A 14,969-nucleotide genomic window follows, 5' to 3' on the forward strand; every position below is an offset into this window, starting at 1 on the left:
TTAAGAATTATAATAGCCCGCACCAATATAATTATTAACCACTATAAATAATTTTGGGGATTATTAATTTGATATATGAATTTAAATTTTAAATACTATATATAATATTATTTTTTGTGATATTGATTTTATTTGATATCAAATCAATATCATAAAAAGTTAAAGTATTCATAATAAAAGATGCATCACTTTTATGTGTTTGTTATATAAAAAAATTTCAAAGTATTATTAATAAGTTAAATTATAAATAATCATACAATAAAATAATAAACTTTAAATTTAGTCAACAAATAATAAAATACTTAACTTCAAATAAAATTATAAAATTAGTCAATTGAAAGGAAAAAAATTAATGTAATATTACGTTCGGTCCAATTTATAAGAAAAAAATATTTTTTAAATTTAATAAATGATTAATGTGTATGAAATATACTATGGACTAAATATATTAATTATTCAAAGAATTTGAAAATTTTAGATTTTTCTGATAAATAGCATAAGAGAGAAAGACAAAGTTAGTCCATAGACGAAAAAAAAATATAAACATATAAAGTCATTCAATAGATAAACATAAAAATTAATATAAAATTTAAAAAGATTTTAATAACATTAATTTTTTTTTTCCATTTACATAGTTTAACGATTCTTTCTTTTTCTTTTTGCCTATAAATAAGTACATTTTGTTTTAAGATAGGACTCACTATAATATATATTATCTTTTTTATCTTTAAAAAAAAGTTGAGGAATGATGAAAAATATGTTGAATATGTTATTCAAACTTGTGTTGTTACTAGTCGCTATTACAAGCGTTTTTGCTGGAAAAGTACAGGACTTACCACCTTGCTGCCAATTTGGAGGTAAAATATGTGACCCTATTGAGTGTCCCAGACTTCCGTGTTGCAAAGACTCTCCTCCATCTGGTTAATTATACAAAAGCTTTATAGATCTTGTATTGTTTTAACACCAATCATCATGCTTTAAATAAAACTGAATCTTATATATAAGAATTTTATGAATAAGATTGGTTAAGAATTTATGATTCTCCATTATTGTTTGTCTTCTATCACAAAATTAGTTTTAATTGCAAGATTTAATTTCCGATACTACAGTTGGATCTCCATTTCCATCCCTACAATCATAATTGAATGCCCTTCCGCACCACAACAATTGAAATTGAATGTCTCTGCAACTACTAATTGAATTAATTAATCAAACAAATATATATTTATTGTTAAAATTTTATTTTTTACAAATTATAAATAAGCTATTTTTAAATATATAGAATTAATAATAATAATAATAATAATAATAATAATAATAATAATAATAATAATAATAAATGTTAAATTGTTAGATAACGCTTTAAAACATTGTGATTAAATGACAATGAAGATTGAATTTTGTTTTATTTTATATTATGTAAACATAAAGAGAGATTTGATATTTGATTAATATATTCAATATTAAAAGTCAAAGTTTTAATAATAAAAGGCTGATTTCTTTCTTATATTTATAATATAAAAAATTGTGAACAATCCGATATTTTTTAATATAGTTAGATATTGTTACTCTCAACCAATCAAATAATATGAGTCATTGTCATGTCACTTTATCATTTTATTTTATTTTAAAATAAATTAAAATTTTATCTTAATTTACACTAAAGATACTCAATCATGGGTATCAAAAAACTTACCTATAAAAAAAGCCAAAGTATTCTTAATAAATCACATTAGAAATAATTGTTTAATGAAATAATAAATTATTAAAAATTAGTAAAAAAAAACATAATATTCCCTTGATCTTATTTATAAAAAAACTTGACTTTTTAAATTCATTGAACAATTAATGTATTTTGTCCATGATATAGTCGAGATTTTAAAGAGTAGATTTTCTCATAAATAGAAATTGATGTAGTATAAAAATATAAAATCAATCCATGGATTTTAAAAAAAATAAAGTCATTAAATAGACCGAACACAAACATTAATATAAAATTTAAAATACTTCCGTGTCATTAAAATTTAAAATTTCCAATATAATTTCATGATTCTCTATTTTACTTATTTATAAGTACATTTTATTTTAAAGTATTTTGTTTTAAAATACAGTGAAGAATGAATTTCATTTTGTTTTATATTTTGTGAACATTAAGAGAGATTTGATATTTGATTAATATATTCAATATTATAAGTTAAAGTTTTAATAATGAAAGACTAAATTCTTTCTTATATTTGTAATATAAAAAATGTAAACACTCAAATATCCTTGAATTTAATTGGATCCTGATACCTTCAAATAATATGATTCAATGTCATCTCACTTTATTATTTTATTTTAAAATGAATTAAAATTTTATCATAATTTATATTAAAAATATCAATATTCACCTTAGATTTATGAATATCAAAAAATTTATCCGTAAAAAAGTAAAATTATTCTTAATAATTAAAATTAGAAATTAATTTTTAATAAGATAATAAACTATTAAAAATAAGTCAACAAAAAGAAAAAACTTAATATAAAAATATAAAGTCGGTTAATAGATAGAAAAAAAGAAGTCATTAAATAGACAAAACACAAAAGTTAATATAAAATATAAAAATATTTTCGTGTCATTAAATATTAAAATTTTCAATTTAAATATTTTGATGATTCTCTATTTTACTTATTTATAAGTACATTTTGTTTTAAAATACTATTCTTTATAAGATATTTATTTCATTTTGTTCATAAATAAATTTTACTAATAATGAAGGTTATTTTATATTAATTCTTTAAGCTTCTATAAAATTTTACCCTATAATTCAACAATTGTCCGTCCACCTTACCATATATTTTAGTTGACCATGATGCCTTTATATAAATAGTTAAAAAAATATAAAAAAATGTTTGTTTCTCTCATATTTTTTATTAAACAATCTGGTTCATTTTTTTTTATATAATCAGTTGACATAGTTTGGAAATACTTTTATACCAAAAATCTAAAAGTTATCTAATCACAAACATTTTTAAGCATTAGCAAAGTTATCTGATCCACTTAAATATTTTAGTACTGTCCCAGGTTTTGAACATTTCTCACTATTAGATATGTTGATGTTAAGTCATCTAAGTCACATTTATCACTATCAAATGTTTTAAGATTGTGTCATAGGGTCCATATTTTTCTTCACTTAATATCTTGATGTTAAATAATCCAACCCACATTTTTCTATACCAGACTTTTTAATATTGAGTCATTCGATCCATATGCTTCTTCATTGGATGTTTTGATGTTGAGTTATATGGTCTACTTTTTCCCTCACCGCATGTCTTAACGTTGAGTCAACCGGCCTGCAATATTTTTCCAAAATTTGTTTAGATTTATGTAATTAGTAAACAATGGTGCATAGAAGAGGACACAACAATAAGATCATTGAGTGTTGATGTATCGTAAGAGAAGACTTACAAGCTCAATATTAATTTTCAGTAGGTCTTACGATACATCTCTTATAGTATAATATGAGTATCATGTTGTTTGTTGATTATAACATGGAGAGTTAAATACTTATATATATATTTTAAATAAAATAATCTTTAATTTTAATTATTACTTATATTTTATATTTTTTTAATAAAATAATATTTAATTTTATTTATTACTTATATTTTATTCATACTTTAAATTGTTTTTAGGAGTGAGGTAAAAAGAAGGAGTCAAAGGTTCCAACACATTAGAGTAAATTGCTAGAATAGTTTCTAATGTATCTCCTACATGTGATTCATGGTTAGTTGGATGACTATTGTCTTTTTTCACTCTAAATAATCATGTTGAAGAGGGTTGATTCCAGCATTATATCATCATTTATGGATAGGTGGCATCCGGAGACATGGTCATTTCATACCCCATTAGGTGAAATAAAAATTATTCTGGACGATGTTTCATATATAAATTTTTACTAGTGTTGACTTTTAAAACCCTCGTCGAGTTTCAATAAAGAAGTTACTGCTCTTGTTATTGAGTTATTTAATATGACTATAGAGGAATAAACTCCAACAATATAAGTATCAATTTCAACACCCATCCTCACGTCTAGCGTGAGCCTTGGTTAAATACATATGGTATAGTCTTTAACCCGACTCTAATACCATGTTAAATATGTTTGGATCTCAATCCCAAAATCTAATTCAAAAGATGAGATTGAATTAACTAAGTTATTTGGTGATAGTCATTAATATCGAACAACATTGATGCAAATTATCTGAGAAACAAAGATACGTACCTAAGTACTTGATAATAAATTATCTGATAAACATCAATGCATATCAAATAACTTGATTGATTGAATGTAATTTGGTGAAGAGAAATTAAGTAATAAATTTTAAAAAGTAAAATAATTCGATAATATTATGTAAGCGTGCATATTCACATATTTTGAAAATGTTAAATTGAAGAGTAAAATTTTGAATGGTGAATAATCTGACATGAAAAAGGATAAAGTATTAATTTTTCAATATTGTCGTGCAAGAAGGCATTTTTAACATCCAATTGATGAAGCAACACTGAGTATTGTGCAAATAGTAGTCGATTTGACTACAGGGATGAAGGTTTTACCATAATCAATGTTTGTTTGTTGGTTCACTCCATTACCTACAAGGCGATCTTTTTATGGCTAAAATGATCTATTTGAATTCTTTTTATGCATGAAAATACATAAACTTCGAATGATCAATGTGATACTCGAATGGCTCACATAAAACACACACGAAACCCTAATGATCATACACTACTGCACTACTTCGATACCTTCCTAGGTTAAGAACGCTTCTATATATAGCAGTGATACGCATGGGCTTCGGTCTTTGATATGAAGCATATCCAGGATCTCTTCATAATCTTCTGAAGATATGATTCTCATTAAATCAAATTTTTCCTAATATGTCTTGACATTGTTCCTTCGTGTGCAATTCAAGATACGATATTCTCCGATCACAGGGAAACATATAATAGAACACAAAACCTAAATCTTCAGAGAATCTGAAGGAAGCACAATTAAAGATACTAAATCTCACAACTAACGCAAGTTGGATTATGCAGAATGTTGAAGTAACATGTCAGAACATCTTGCAAATACTTATTTTTCCCAAAAGTAGCCAATCACCAAAAGACAAACCTAACACTCCTCATCCTCTGAATCTTTGGACATATATCTTCACTCCTTTCATCAAATAACCGAGCTATCATAACACACCAACATTCTTTTTTCCCGACCCAACCTTCAACCATCCTAGAGTCGTTTGACCTAACACACTATCAAAGAATTTACAAGCCACTCACTATAGTATAAGTTCTCCCAAAACATCTATCTAGTGAATTATGTTCTGATCAATCTAATCAAAGACCCCTGCTAGTTTCACCCCTGCAAAATTACTTTGTTGGGCCTCTTTCCTCTGAATCCCAACCCTCTAGTTCTTTAGAACAACTGACTTAGAATTAACATGTTGTTGAGTTTAAATATGTCATATCTGATGAACCTCAATATGTAATTGAACCTGAACCTCAGCCTAAACCTCACTTTTTACCTCCAGTCAGGGAGACTGCTACTATGGCAGAAGTTGACACAAAATGGTTTTTTGGGACAAGATATATCCCCTCTCACTCACCTTCACCTATTTCTAATCCTATCCAAAACACTCCAATCCAAATCCTTTCTCAAATAAAAGATTTTATAAATGGATTTTACTTTAAGGTCAGAAAGCTTGTTCTTAATAGGCATACCATCACAGATTATGTCGCCTATGATGCAAGATAGAATGCTTTTAGATCCTTTGTTGACTCTGTCATACAAAGTATGAGAAGTTTCTCATCAGAAGTTGTTGCTTCATCTAGTCAGAGGTAGATTCATCTTGAGGCAAGATTAACTTCTATTTATAATTCTCAAGTTTAGATGGGCAATCAGATTCAAGATATGAGCTCTCAGATTTCTATTCTTACAAGTCATCAAGAATCAGTGGATGCTCAACTCAGCTTTGTGATTTCTAAGTAAGATGAAATAGGCTCTGGTCTAAATTATATCCTAGAGCTTATGAAGAAACCATATGCTTATGTTTTCGAACATGATTTTTTTTGCATTCTCTAAACTTATTTCTTTTAAAATAATTTTGTTTTTATTTGAATTTATCTGTTGTGATTTCTATTTTGATATATGAGCTATATTTATTGGGATTTATCATGTCCTCTGGTAAAATTAAAAACATTTACTATTTCCCTTAATTTTTCTTTACTATGTGCTCAATTGGCTGAATTATTTCTAAAACATCTCTATCGATGGATCATTTCAAAGAAATAAAGAGAATTTAACAAAAAGTATCATTGCAAAAAGGAGAAAGTGATTAAAAGTTCATTAAAATGGAATGAGAATTCAATATGGTGTTCTACAACATATTATCAAAATCATCTGTCGTACCTCGAGCCACAAAGGAGGTTTCCCAATCGACATCTGACTCTTTATCTTCATCAGAGTTAAAGTAGATGATTTTATTGGAAATCTTCTTCTTCTTTAACTTCTCCTTCACGAGCTTCCTCTTCTTTGAAGTATTTTTGGGCTTGAGTGCCTCGGTAAAGGTGGTTGACCCAGAAGGTTGGATTTCTTCACTTATTTGAGGTTAATGCTTAGTGGTTGTATTGGTTTCCTTACCCTCGGTCATCTCTAAAGAGACTTGGTCTCTAGTATCTTTAGAAGGAGTGCTCATTTTTTTAAAGAAGAGAAAGAGTTGGATGTAAATACGGGATTTTGACCTATGAACACATGCTTTTATAGAAGATCTAGTGCATCTCATACACTTCTTATGGAGGTTTAATCACTTAAATCTTTAATGCGTGATGCTTGAGGTTTTCTAGATCTTTATTGCAATCATTACTTCTGTTGTTTCCAATTCCTATAAGATGAAAGGAATATGTCTAACCATCTCGAGAAATACATAAATAATTTCCACCATTCTAGCCAATTATCTATCCCTTAAAAATTGTATTTTTTGGGGAACTTGCATCAAACTGTTTTTACTCATTTTTATCAGAATTTAATTTTCCCGCACATTTTTATTAGTATATTTTCTCTCTCTCTCTGCTCATCTATTTTAATTTCTTTGCTTCTGATGACTCAGATGTTTGTATCTTTACTTCTGATGACAATTCAACTTCTGAACCGTACTCTATCTCCAAAACAGACCAATCTTGTCTGCATCAGATTATTGAAAAAGTCAACTAGAGTTTCTTAGTGCAAGACTCAAGGAAAGTTGATGTGACCTCTTAAGTCTTCCCCAACGTCTTGGTAGATACCAAGTATGAGAAAGATGTAGTGGATAAAGTTATTTCACATATGATAAAGGATTAACTTCCAATGTATCTCTTGTAACTACGTCTCGACAAAAATCTCTTTTGTAAGTTTCCTTCCAACGTCTCTCTTGTAACTACGTTTCACCAAAGAACTCTTATGTAAGTTGCCTTCCAACGTCTCTTTTACCCGCTTCTAAGAGTTGAAGATTTGAAGGAAGACAACTAACCAACAAACTATCGAACAAGAACAACTTGAGCATAATTTTGACCTAAAGTTTTTATTTGTTTACTGCTCAAGTTCTTGAGATTTTTTATCTTTGTATATCTTAGAAATCTTAAGTGCTTAAGAATCTTTATGTGTGTTTTCTCACTTCTATAATCCTTATTTAACATCAAGTATAATCGGTAACTGTTCTCCTAAACTATTTTTTTAGAGTATAGGAAGTCTCTTGTTAGTTTGCTTGAGCTGTGGAATTCTCTCTCCTATGTTCTTGAGCAAAAGAAGTCTCCTGCTTTTGTGCTTGTGAAGAAGTCTCCTTGAACAGTTGAAGTCTCTTGCTAGTTTGCTTGAGAAAAGTGTAATCAGTTTGATTATACTGAAAATCTCTTGTTTAGCAAGGGGACTAGACTACTCTCAATTTAGGAGAGGAATTAGGATAATTCTGTGTGTTGCTTTATTTCTTGCTTCTAATTATTATTCATTTCACTGCTAACAACTCTGAGATCAGATTCTAAATTTGTTCAAATTCTGAAATTGCTTTATCATAAGTGAAAAAGAATCCAAATACACAATTCAACCTCCCATTCTTGCACATTTTTCTCACCTTCAAACTTTTCGATTTGATTTGATTTAAGAATTTTGATTTAATTACATTTGTAACATTAAAGTTGCTTGTATGTATACAATCTTCAACCATTATATATAAAAGTAGTTTCTACGTATACAATCTTCACTAATTATATATAACTTTAATCTAAATTTTTATTTGATTAAATTTATATATTAAATAAAATAATAAAAAATTAGATTGGTGAGTACATTTTACTTTTATTTAAGTAACATTAAAAATTAAAAATAATTACATGATTAAAATATTAATATTTTATGAATACAAAATTGAAATTAAAACAATTGCAGGAATAGATGAGCATGTGAGAATTTATATTATTTTATTTTATAAATAAATTTTAAACTAAAGTTTAAGAGAGACAATTATATATATTTTTTTGGTTTCAAAAACGAAAAATATAAACATGTTTGAAAAACTTAAAGAAGTATTTTTTTTTCTATAAATTTTTATTTTTAATATAAACATAGCCACCATAGGAGTTTTAATCTAATTACTTTTTAAGAATTATAATAGCCCGCACCAATATAACTATTGACCACTATAAATGATTTTGGAGAATATTAATTTGATATATGAATTTAAATTTTAAATACTATATATAATATTACTTTTTGTTATATTGATTTTCTTTGATATCAAATCAATATCATAAAAAGTTAAAGTATTCATAATAAAAGATGCATCACTTTTATGTGTTTGTTATATAAAAAGATATAAAAAATATTATTAATAAATTACATTACAAATAATCATATAATAAAATAATAAACTTTAAATTTAGCCAACAAATAATAAAATACTTAACTTAAAATAAAAATATAAAGTTAGTCAATTGAAAGGAAAAAAAATAATATATTTTAAATTTAACGAATAATACTCATACATTAAATATATTATTTATTCAATGAATTTGAAAATTTTAATTTTTTTTTATAAATAGGATAAGAGAGAAAGATAAAGTTAGTCAATAGAAAAAATATAAACATATAGAATGGATAAACACAAAAATTAATATAAAATATAAAAAGATTTTAATATCATTAAATTTATTTTCCATTTACATATTTTAACGATTCTTTCTTTTTCTTTTTGCCTATAAATAAGTACATTTTGTTTTAAGATAGGACTCACTATAATATATATTATCTTTTTTTTCTTTACAAAAAAAGCTGAGGAATGATGAAAAATATGTTGAATATGCTATTCAAACTTGTGTTGTTACTAGTCGCTATTACAAGCGTTTTTGCTGGAAAAGTACAGGACTTACCACCTTGCTGCCAATTTGGAGGTAAAATATGTGACCCTATTGCGTGTCCCAGACTTCCGTGTTGCAAACACTCTCCTCCATCTGGTTAATTATACAAAAGCTTTATAGATCTTGTATTGTTTTAACACCAATCATCATGCTTTAAATAAAACTGAATCTTATATATAAGAATTTTATGAATAAAATTGGTTAAGAATTTATGATTCTCCATTATTGTTTATCTTCTATCACAAAATTAGTTTTAATTGCAAGATTTAATTTCCGCTACTACAGTTGGATCTCCATTTCCATCCCTACAATCATAATCGAATGTCCTTCCGCACCACAACAATTGAAATTGAATGTCTTTGCAACTACTAATTCAATTAATTAATCAAACAAATATATATTTATTGTTAAAATTTTATTTTTTACAAATTATAAATAACTTATTTTTAAATATATAGAATTAATAATAATAATAATAATAATAATAATAATAATAATAATAATAATAATAATAATAATAATAATAATAATAATAATAATAAATGTTAAATTGTTAGATAACGCTTTAAAACATTGTGATTAAATGACAATGAAGATTGAATTTTGTTTTATTTTATATTATGTAAACATAAAGAGAGATTTGATATTTGATTAATATATTCAATATTAAAAGTCAAAGTTTTAATAATAAATGGCTGATTTCTTTCTTATATTTATAATATAAAAAATTGTGAACAATCCGATATTTTTGAATATAGTTAGATATTGTTACTCTCAACCAATCAAATAATGAGTCATTGTCATGTCACTTTATCATTTTATTTTATTTTAAAACAAATTAAAATTTTATCATAATTTACACTAAAGGTACTCATACCCAGTATTCTTAATAAATAACATTAGAAATCATTGTTTAATGAAATAATAAATTATTAAAAATCAGTAAAAAAACATAATATTCCCTTGATCTTATTTATAAAAAGATTGACTTTTTAAATTCATTGAACAATTAATGTATTTTGTCCATTATATAATCCAGATTTTAAAGAGTAAATTTTCTCATAAATAGAAATTGAGGTAGTATAAAAATATAAAATCAATCCATAGATTTTAAAAAAAAAAATTCATTAAATAGAATGAACACAAACATTAATATAAAATTTAAAATATTTCCGTGTTATTAAAATTTAAAATTTCCAATTTTTTTTTTTTTTTGATAAACACTTGTATTAATATGCACAAGGGGTGCAACCCAATACAAAAGAAACAAAGTTACAATCCAATGCAATTAGCAGGATTAGCAAACCACAAATCTCTAGTAATATCTATATTCCCCTTAGACAAAATAGAAATCCAATCCCACCCAATTGATTTAATAAGCAGTAAAATCTCAACCACATTCCAATTAGAGTGTTCAAAGACCAAACTATTTCTAGCATTCCAAATGCTCCAACAAACCAAAGGCCAAATAAAAGCGAAAAAAAATGACTTTACTCTACCATCCAAAGAATTTAATAGAAATAAAAGCACATCTTCTCCGGTAACAATAGTATCAATATCCGAGCTTCTCAATAGAACATCAAAATCCAAGCCAAACCACGAGAACACTTCCTTCCATATAAATTTAACTTTACCACACTTAAGAAAAAGGTGACCAACAAATTCCTCTTCTAAATCACATAAGGGACAAAGAGAAGCTTCCACCCCTAAAATCACACCTCTATGCCAAAGTTCTTTTCTCGTCGGTAAGGCTCCCAAGATCCATCTCCACCCAAACAACTTGACTTTCCACGGAATAGTAGCTTTCCATAATCTTTTAAGTTCACAAAATCTAAAATCACTACCATTAGAAATAGCCAAATTCAATGTATACAAGCGTTTAAATGCATTCCTAACCGAAAAGCCCCCCACATCTCTCCACCAAATTAATTTATCAACCCCATTCGTACACGGTTTCACATCCTTAAGAATCTCTATTAACTCCAATCATCATGCTTTAAATAAAACTGAATCTTATATATAAGAATTTTATGAATAAGATTGGTTAAGAATTTATGATTCTCCATTATTGTTTGTCTTCTATCACAAAATTAGTTTTAATTGCAAGATTGAATTTCCGCTACTTCAGTTGGAATTTTTAAATATATAGAATTAATAATAATAATAATAATAAATGTTAAATTGTTAGATAACGCTTTAAAACAATGTGATTTAGTGACAATGAAGATTGAATTTTGTTTTATTTTATATTATGTGAACATTAAGAGATATTTGATATTTGATTTATATATTCAATATTAAAAGTCAAAGTTTTAATAATAAAAGACTGATTTCTTTCTTATATTTATAATATAAAAAATTGTGAACAATCCCATATTTTTGAATGTAGTTAGATACTGATACTCTCAACCAATCAAATAATATGACTCATTGTCATGTCACTTTCTCATTTTATTTTATTTTAAAATAAATTAAACTTTTAACATAATTGACACTAAAGGTACTCATACCCAATTTAGATTCATGGGTATCAAAAAAACTTACCTATAAAAAAAGTCAAAGTATTCTTAATAAATAACATTAGAAATCATTGTTTAATGAAATAATAAATTATTAAAAATCAGTAAAAAAAACATAATATTCCCTTGGTCTTATTTATAAAAAAATTGACTTTTCAAATTTATTGAACAATTAATGCATTTAGTCTATAATATAGTCCAGATTTTAAAAAGTAAATTTTCTCATAAATAGAAACGGAGATAGTATAAAAATATAAAATCAGCCATATATTTAAAAAAAAAATTAAGTCATTAAATAGACAGAACACAAACATTAATATAAAATTTAAAATATTTTCGTGTCATTAAAGTTTAAAATTTCCAATTTACATATTTTGATTATTCTCTATTTTACTTATTTATAAATACATTTTGTTTTAAAATACAGTGACGAATGAATTTCATTTTATTTTATATTATGTGAGCATTAAGAGAGATTTGATATTTGATTAATATATTCAATATTAAAAGTTAAAATGTTAATAATAAAAGACTAAATTCTTTCTTATATTTATAATATAAAAAATGTGAACACTCGGATATTCTTGAATTTAATTGGGTAGTGATATCTTTAACAAATCAAATAATATGATTCAATGCCACGTCACTTTAGTATTTTGTTTTAAAATAAATAATTTATGTGTAAAAAAGCCAAATTATTCATAATAACTAACCTTAGAAAAATTATTGTTTAATAAGATAATAAATTATTAAAAATAATTCAACAAAAAGAAAAAAAAAACTTAATATAAAAATATAATGTCAGTTAATAGATAGAAAAAAAAGTCATTAAATAGACCGAACACAAAAATTAATCTAAAATATAAAAATATTTTCGTGTTATTAAATATTAAAATTTTCAATTTAAATATTTTGATGATTCTCTATTTTTTTTATTTAGAAGTACATTTTGTTTTAAAATACTATTCTTTATAAGATATTTATTTCATTTTGTTCATAAATAAATTTTACTAATGAAGGTTATTTTATATTGATTCTTTAAACTTCTATAAAATTGTACCCTATATAATTCAACAATTATCCTTCCACCCTACCATATATTTTAGTTGACCATGATGCCTTTATATAAATAGTTACATTTTTCTAAAAAATGATTGTTTCTCTCATTTTTTATTAAACAATCTGGTTCATTTTTTTATTTATAATGAGTTGACATAGTTTGAAAATATTTTTATACCAAAAATCTAGAAGTTATCTAGTCATAAACATTCTTGAACATTAGCAAAGTTATATGGTCCGCTTAAATATTTTTGTACCATCACATGTTTTAATGTTAAGCTATCAAATTCACAATTCTCACTGTTAGATGTCTTGATGTTAAGTTACTCAAGCCACATTTATCACTACCGAATGTCTTGAAGATTGTGTCATACTGTCCATATTTTCCTTCACCTAATATCTTGATTTTAAATCATCCAACCCACATACTGTCCACTGTTAGATGTTTTGATGTTAGTCAAATGGTCTACTTTTTTCCTCACCGCATGTCTTAATGTTAGTCATCCGGCATGCAATATATTTCCAAAATTTGTCTAGTTTTTGTAATTTGTAAACAATGATGCATAGAAGATGACACGATAATAAGATCATTAAACATTGACGTATCGTAAGAGAAGACTTACGAGTTCAACATGAGAAAAATAAGATCATTGAGCATTGACGTATCGTAATAGAAGACTTACGAGCTCAACATGAAAAATAAGATCACTGAGCATTGACATATCGTAAGAGAAGACTTACGAGCTCAACATGAAATGGATGCACAACAAGATGAGCAAGGTTCACCTGAGTAGCAATATTAATTTTCCGTAGGGTCTTACGATACATCTCTTATACTATAGTATGAACATCATGCTTGTTTATTATGACATGGAGAGTTAAATGTTTATATATATTTTTCAATAAAATAGTCTTTTATTTTAATTATTATTTATATTTTATTCATACTTTAAATTGTTTTTATGAGTGAGGTAAAAAGAAGGAGTTAAAGGTTCCAACACATGAGAGAAAACTGTTAGAATAGTTTCTATTGTATCTCCTACCGCGATTCATGGTTGATTGGATGACTATTGTTTTTCTTCACTCTAAATAGTCAGTTTGAAGAGGATTGATCTCAGCATTATATCATCATTTATGGATAGGTGGCGTCCGTAGACATGGTCATGTATTACCACATTAGATGGTGAAATAAAAATTATTCTGGACGATGTGTCATATATATTTTTTTACATTTTTATTAGCGTTGATTTTAAAGACCCACGTCGAGAACAAAGAAGAAGTTACTGCTCCTGTTATTGAGTTATTTAATATGACTATAGAGGAATAAACTCCAACAATATAACTATCAATTTCAACACTCATTCTCACGTCTGGCGTGAACCTTGGTTAAATACATATATTGTAGTCTTTAACCCGACTCTAATACCATGTTAAATATGTTTAGATCTCAATCCCAAAATCTAATTCAAAATATGAGATTGAATTAATTAAGTTATTTGGTGATAGCCATTAATATCGAACAACATTGATGCAAGTTATAAACAACGATACGTACCTAAGTACATAATAATAAATTATCCGATAAACATCAATACATATCAAATAACTTGATTGATTGAATGTAATTATCTAATAAACTTTAAAAAGTAAAACAATTCGATAAAATTATGTAAGCGTACATATTCACATATTTTGAAAAAGTTAAACTGAAGAGTAAAATTTTGAATGGTGAATAATCTGACATGAAAAAGGATAAAGTATTAATTTTCAAAAATTGTTAAGGTGGAACGGTAAGTGGAGAGATATAGGATAAAGTTTCCAAATTTATTGTTATTTGTTGCTATTGCAAGCTGGTGGTGCATGATTCGAGTCACTTTCTTGTCTAAGTTGGCGTGTTGGAGCCCCTCCATCTAGTTACCAGCTGTAAAACTTTAAGTATGGTTCCTCAACAACAGAAGTGTGGGCAACCA

General features: G+C 26.0%; 1 long non-coding RNA gene across 1 annotated transcript; it reads left to right on the forward strand.

Annotated features, from left to right (window-relative positions):
- The first annotated feature begins 674 nt into the window (after positions 1 to 674).
- LOC127118248 (uncharacterized) lies at positions 675 to 9,643 on the forward strand. The gene is made up of 2 exons (XR_007802145.1): positions 675 to 857; positions 9,455 to 9,643. It is a non-coding gene; the product is annotated as an uncharacterized LOC127118248 (long non-coding RNA).
- The last annotated feature ends 5,326 nt before the right edge of the window (positions 9,644 to 14,969 follow it).

Source organism: Lathyrus oleraceus, chromosome 2 (assembly GCF_024323335.1).
Source record: "Lathyrus oleraceus cultivar Zhongwan6 chromosome 2, CAAS_Psat_ZW6_1.0, whole genome shotgun sequence".
NCBI lineage: Eukaryota > Viridiplantae > Streptophyta > Magnoliopsida > Fabales > Fabaceae > Lathyrus > Lathyrus oleraceus.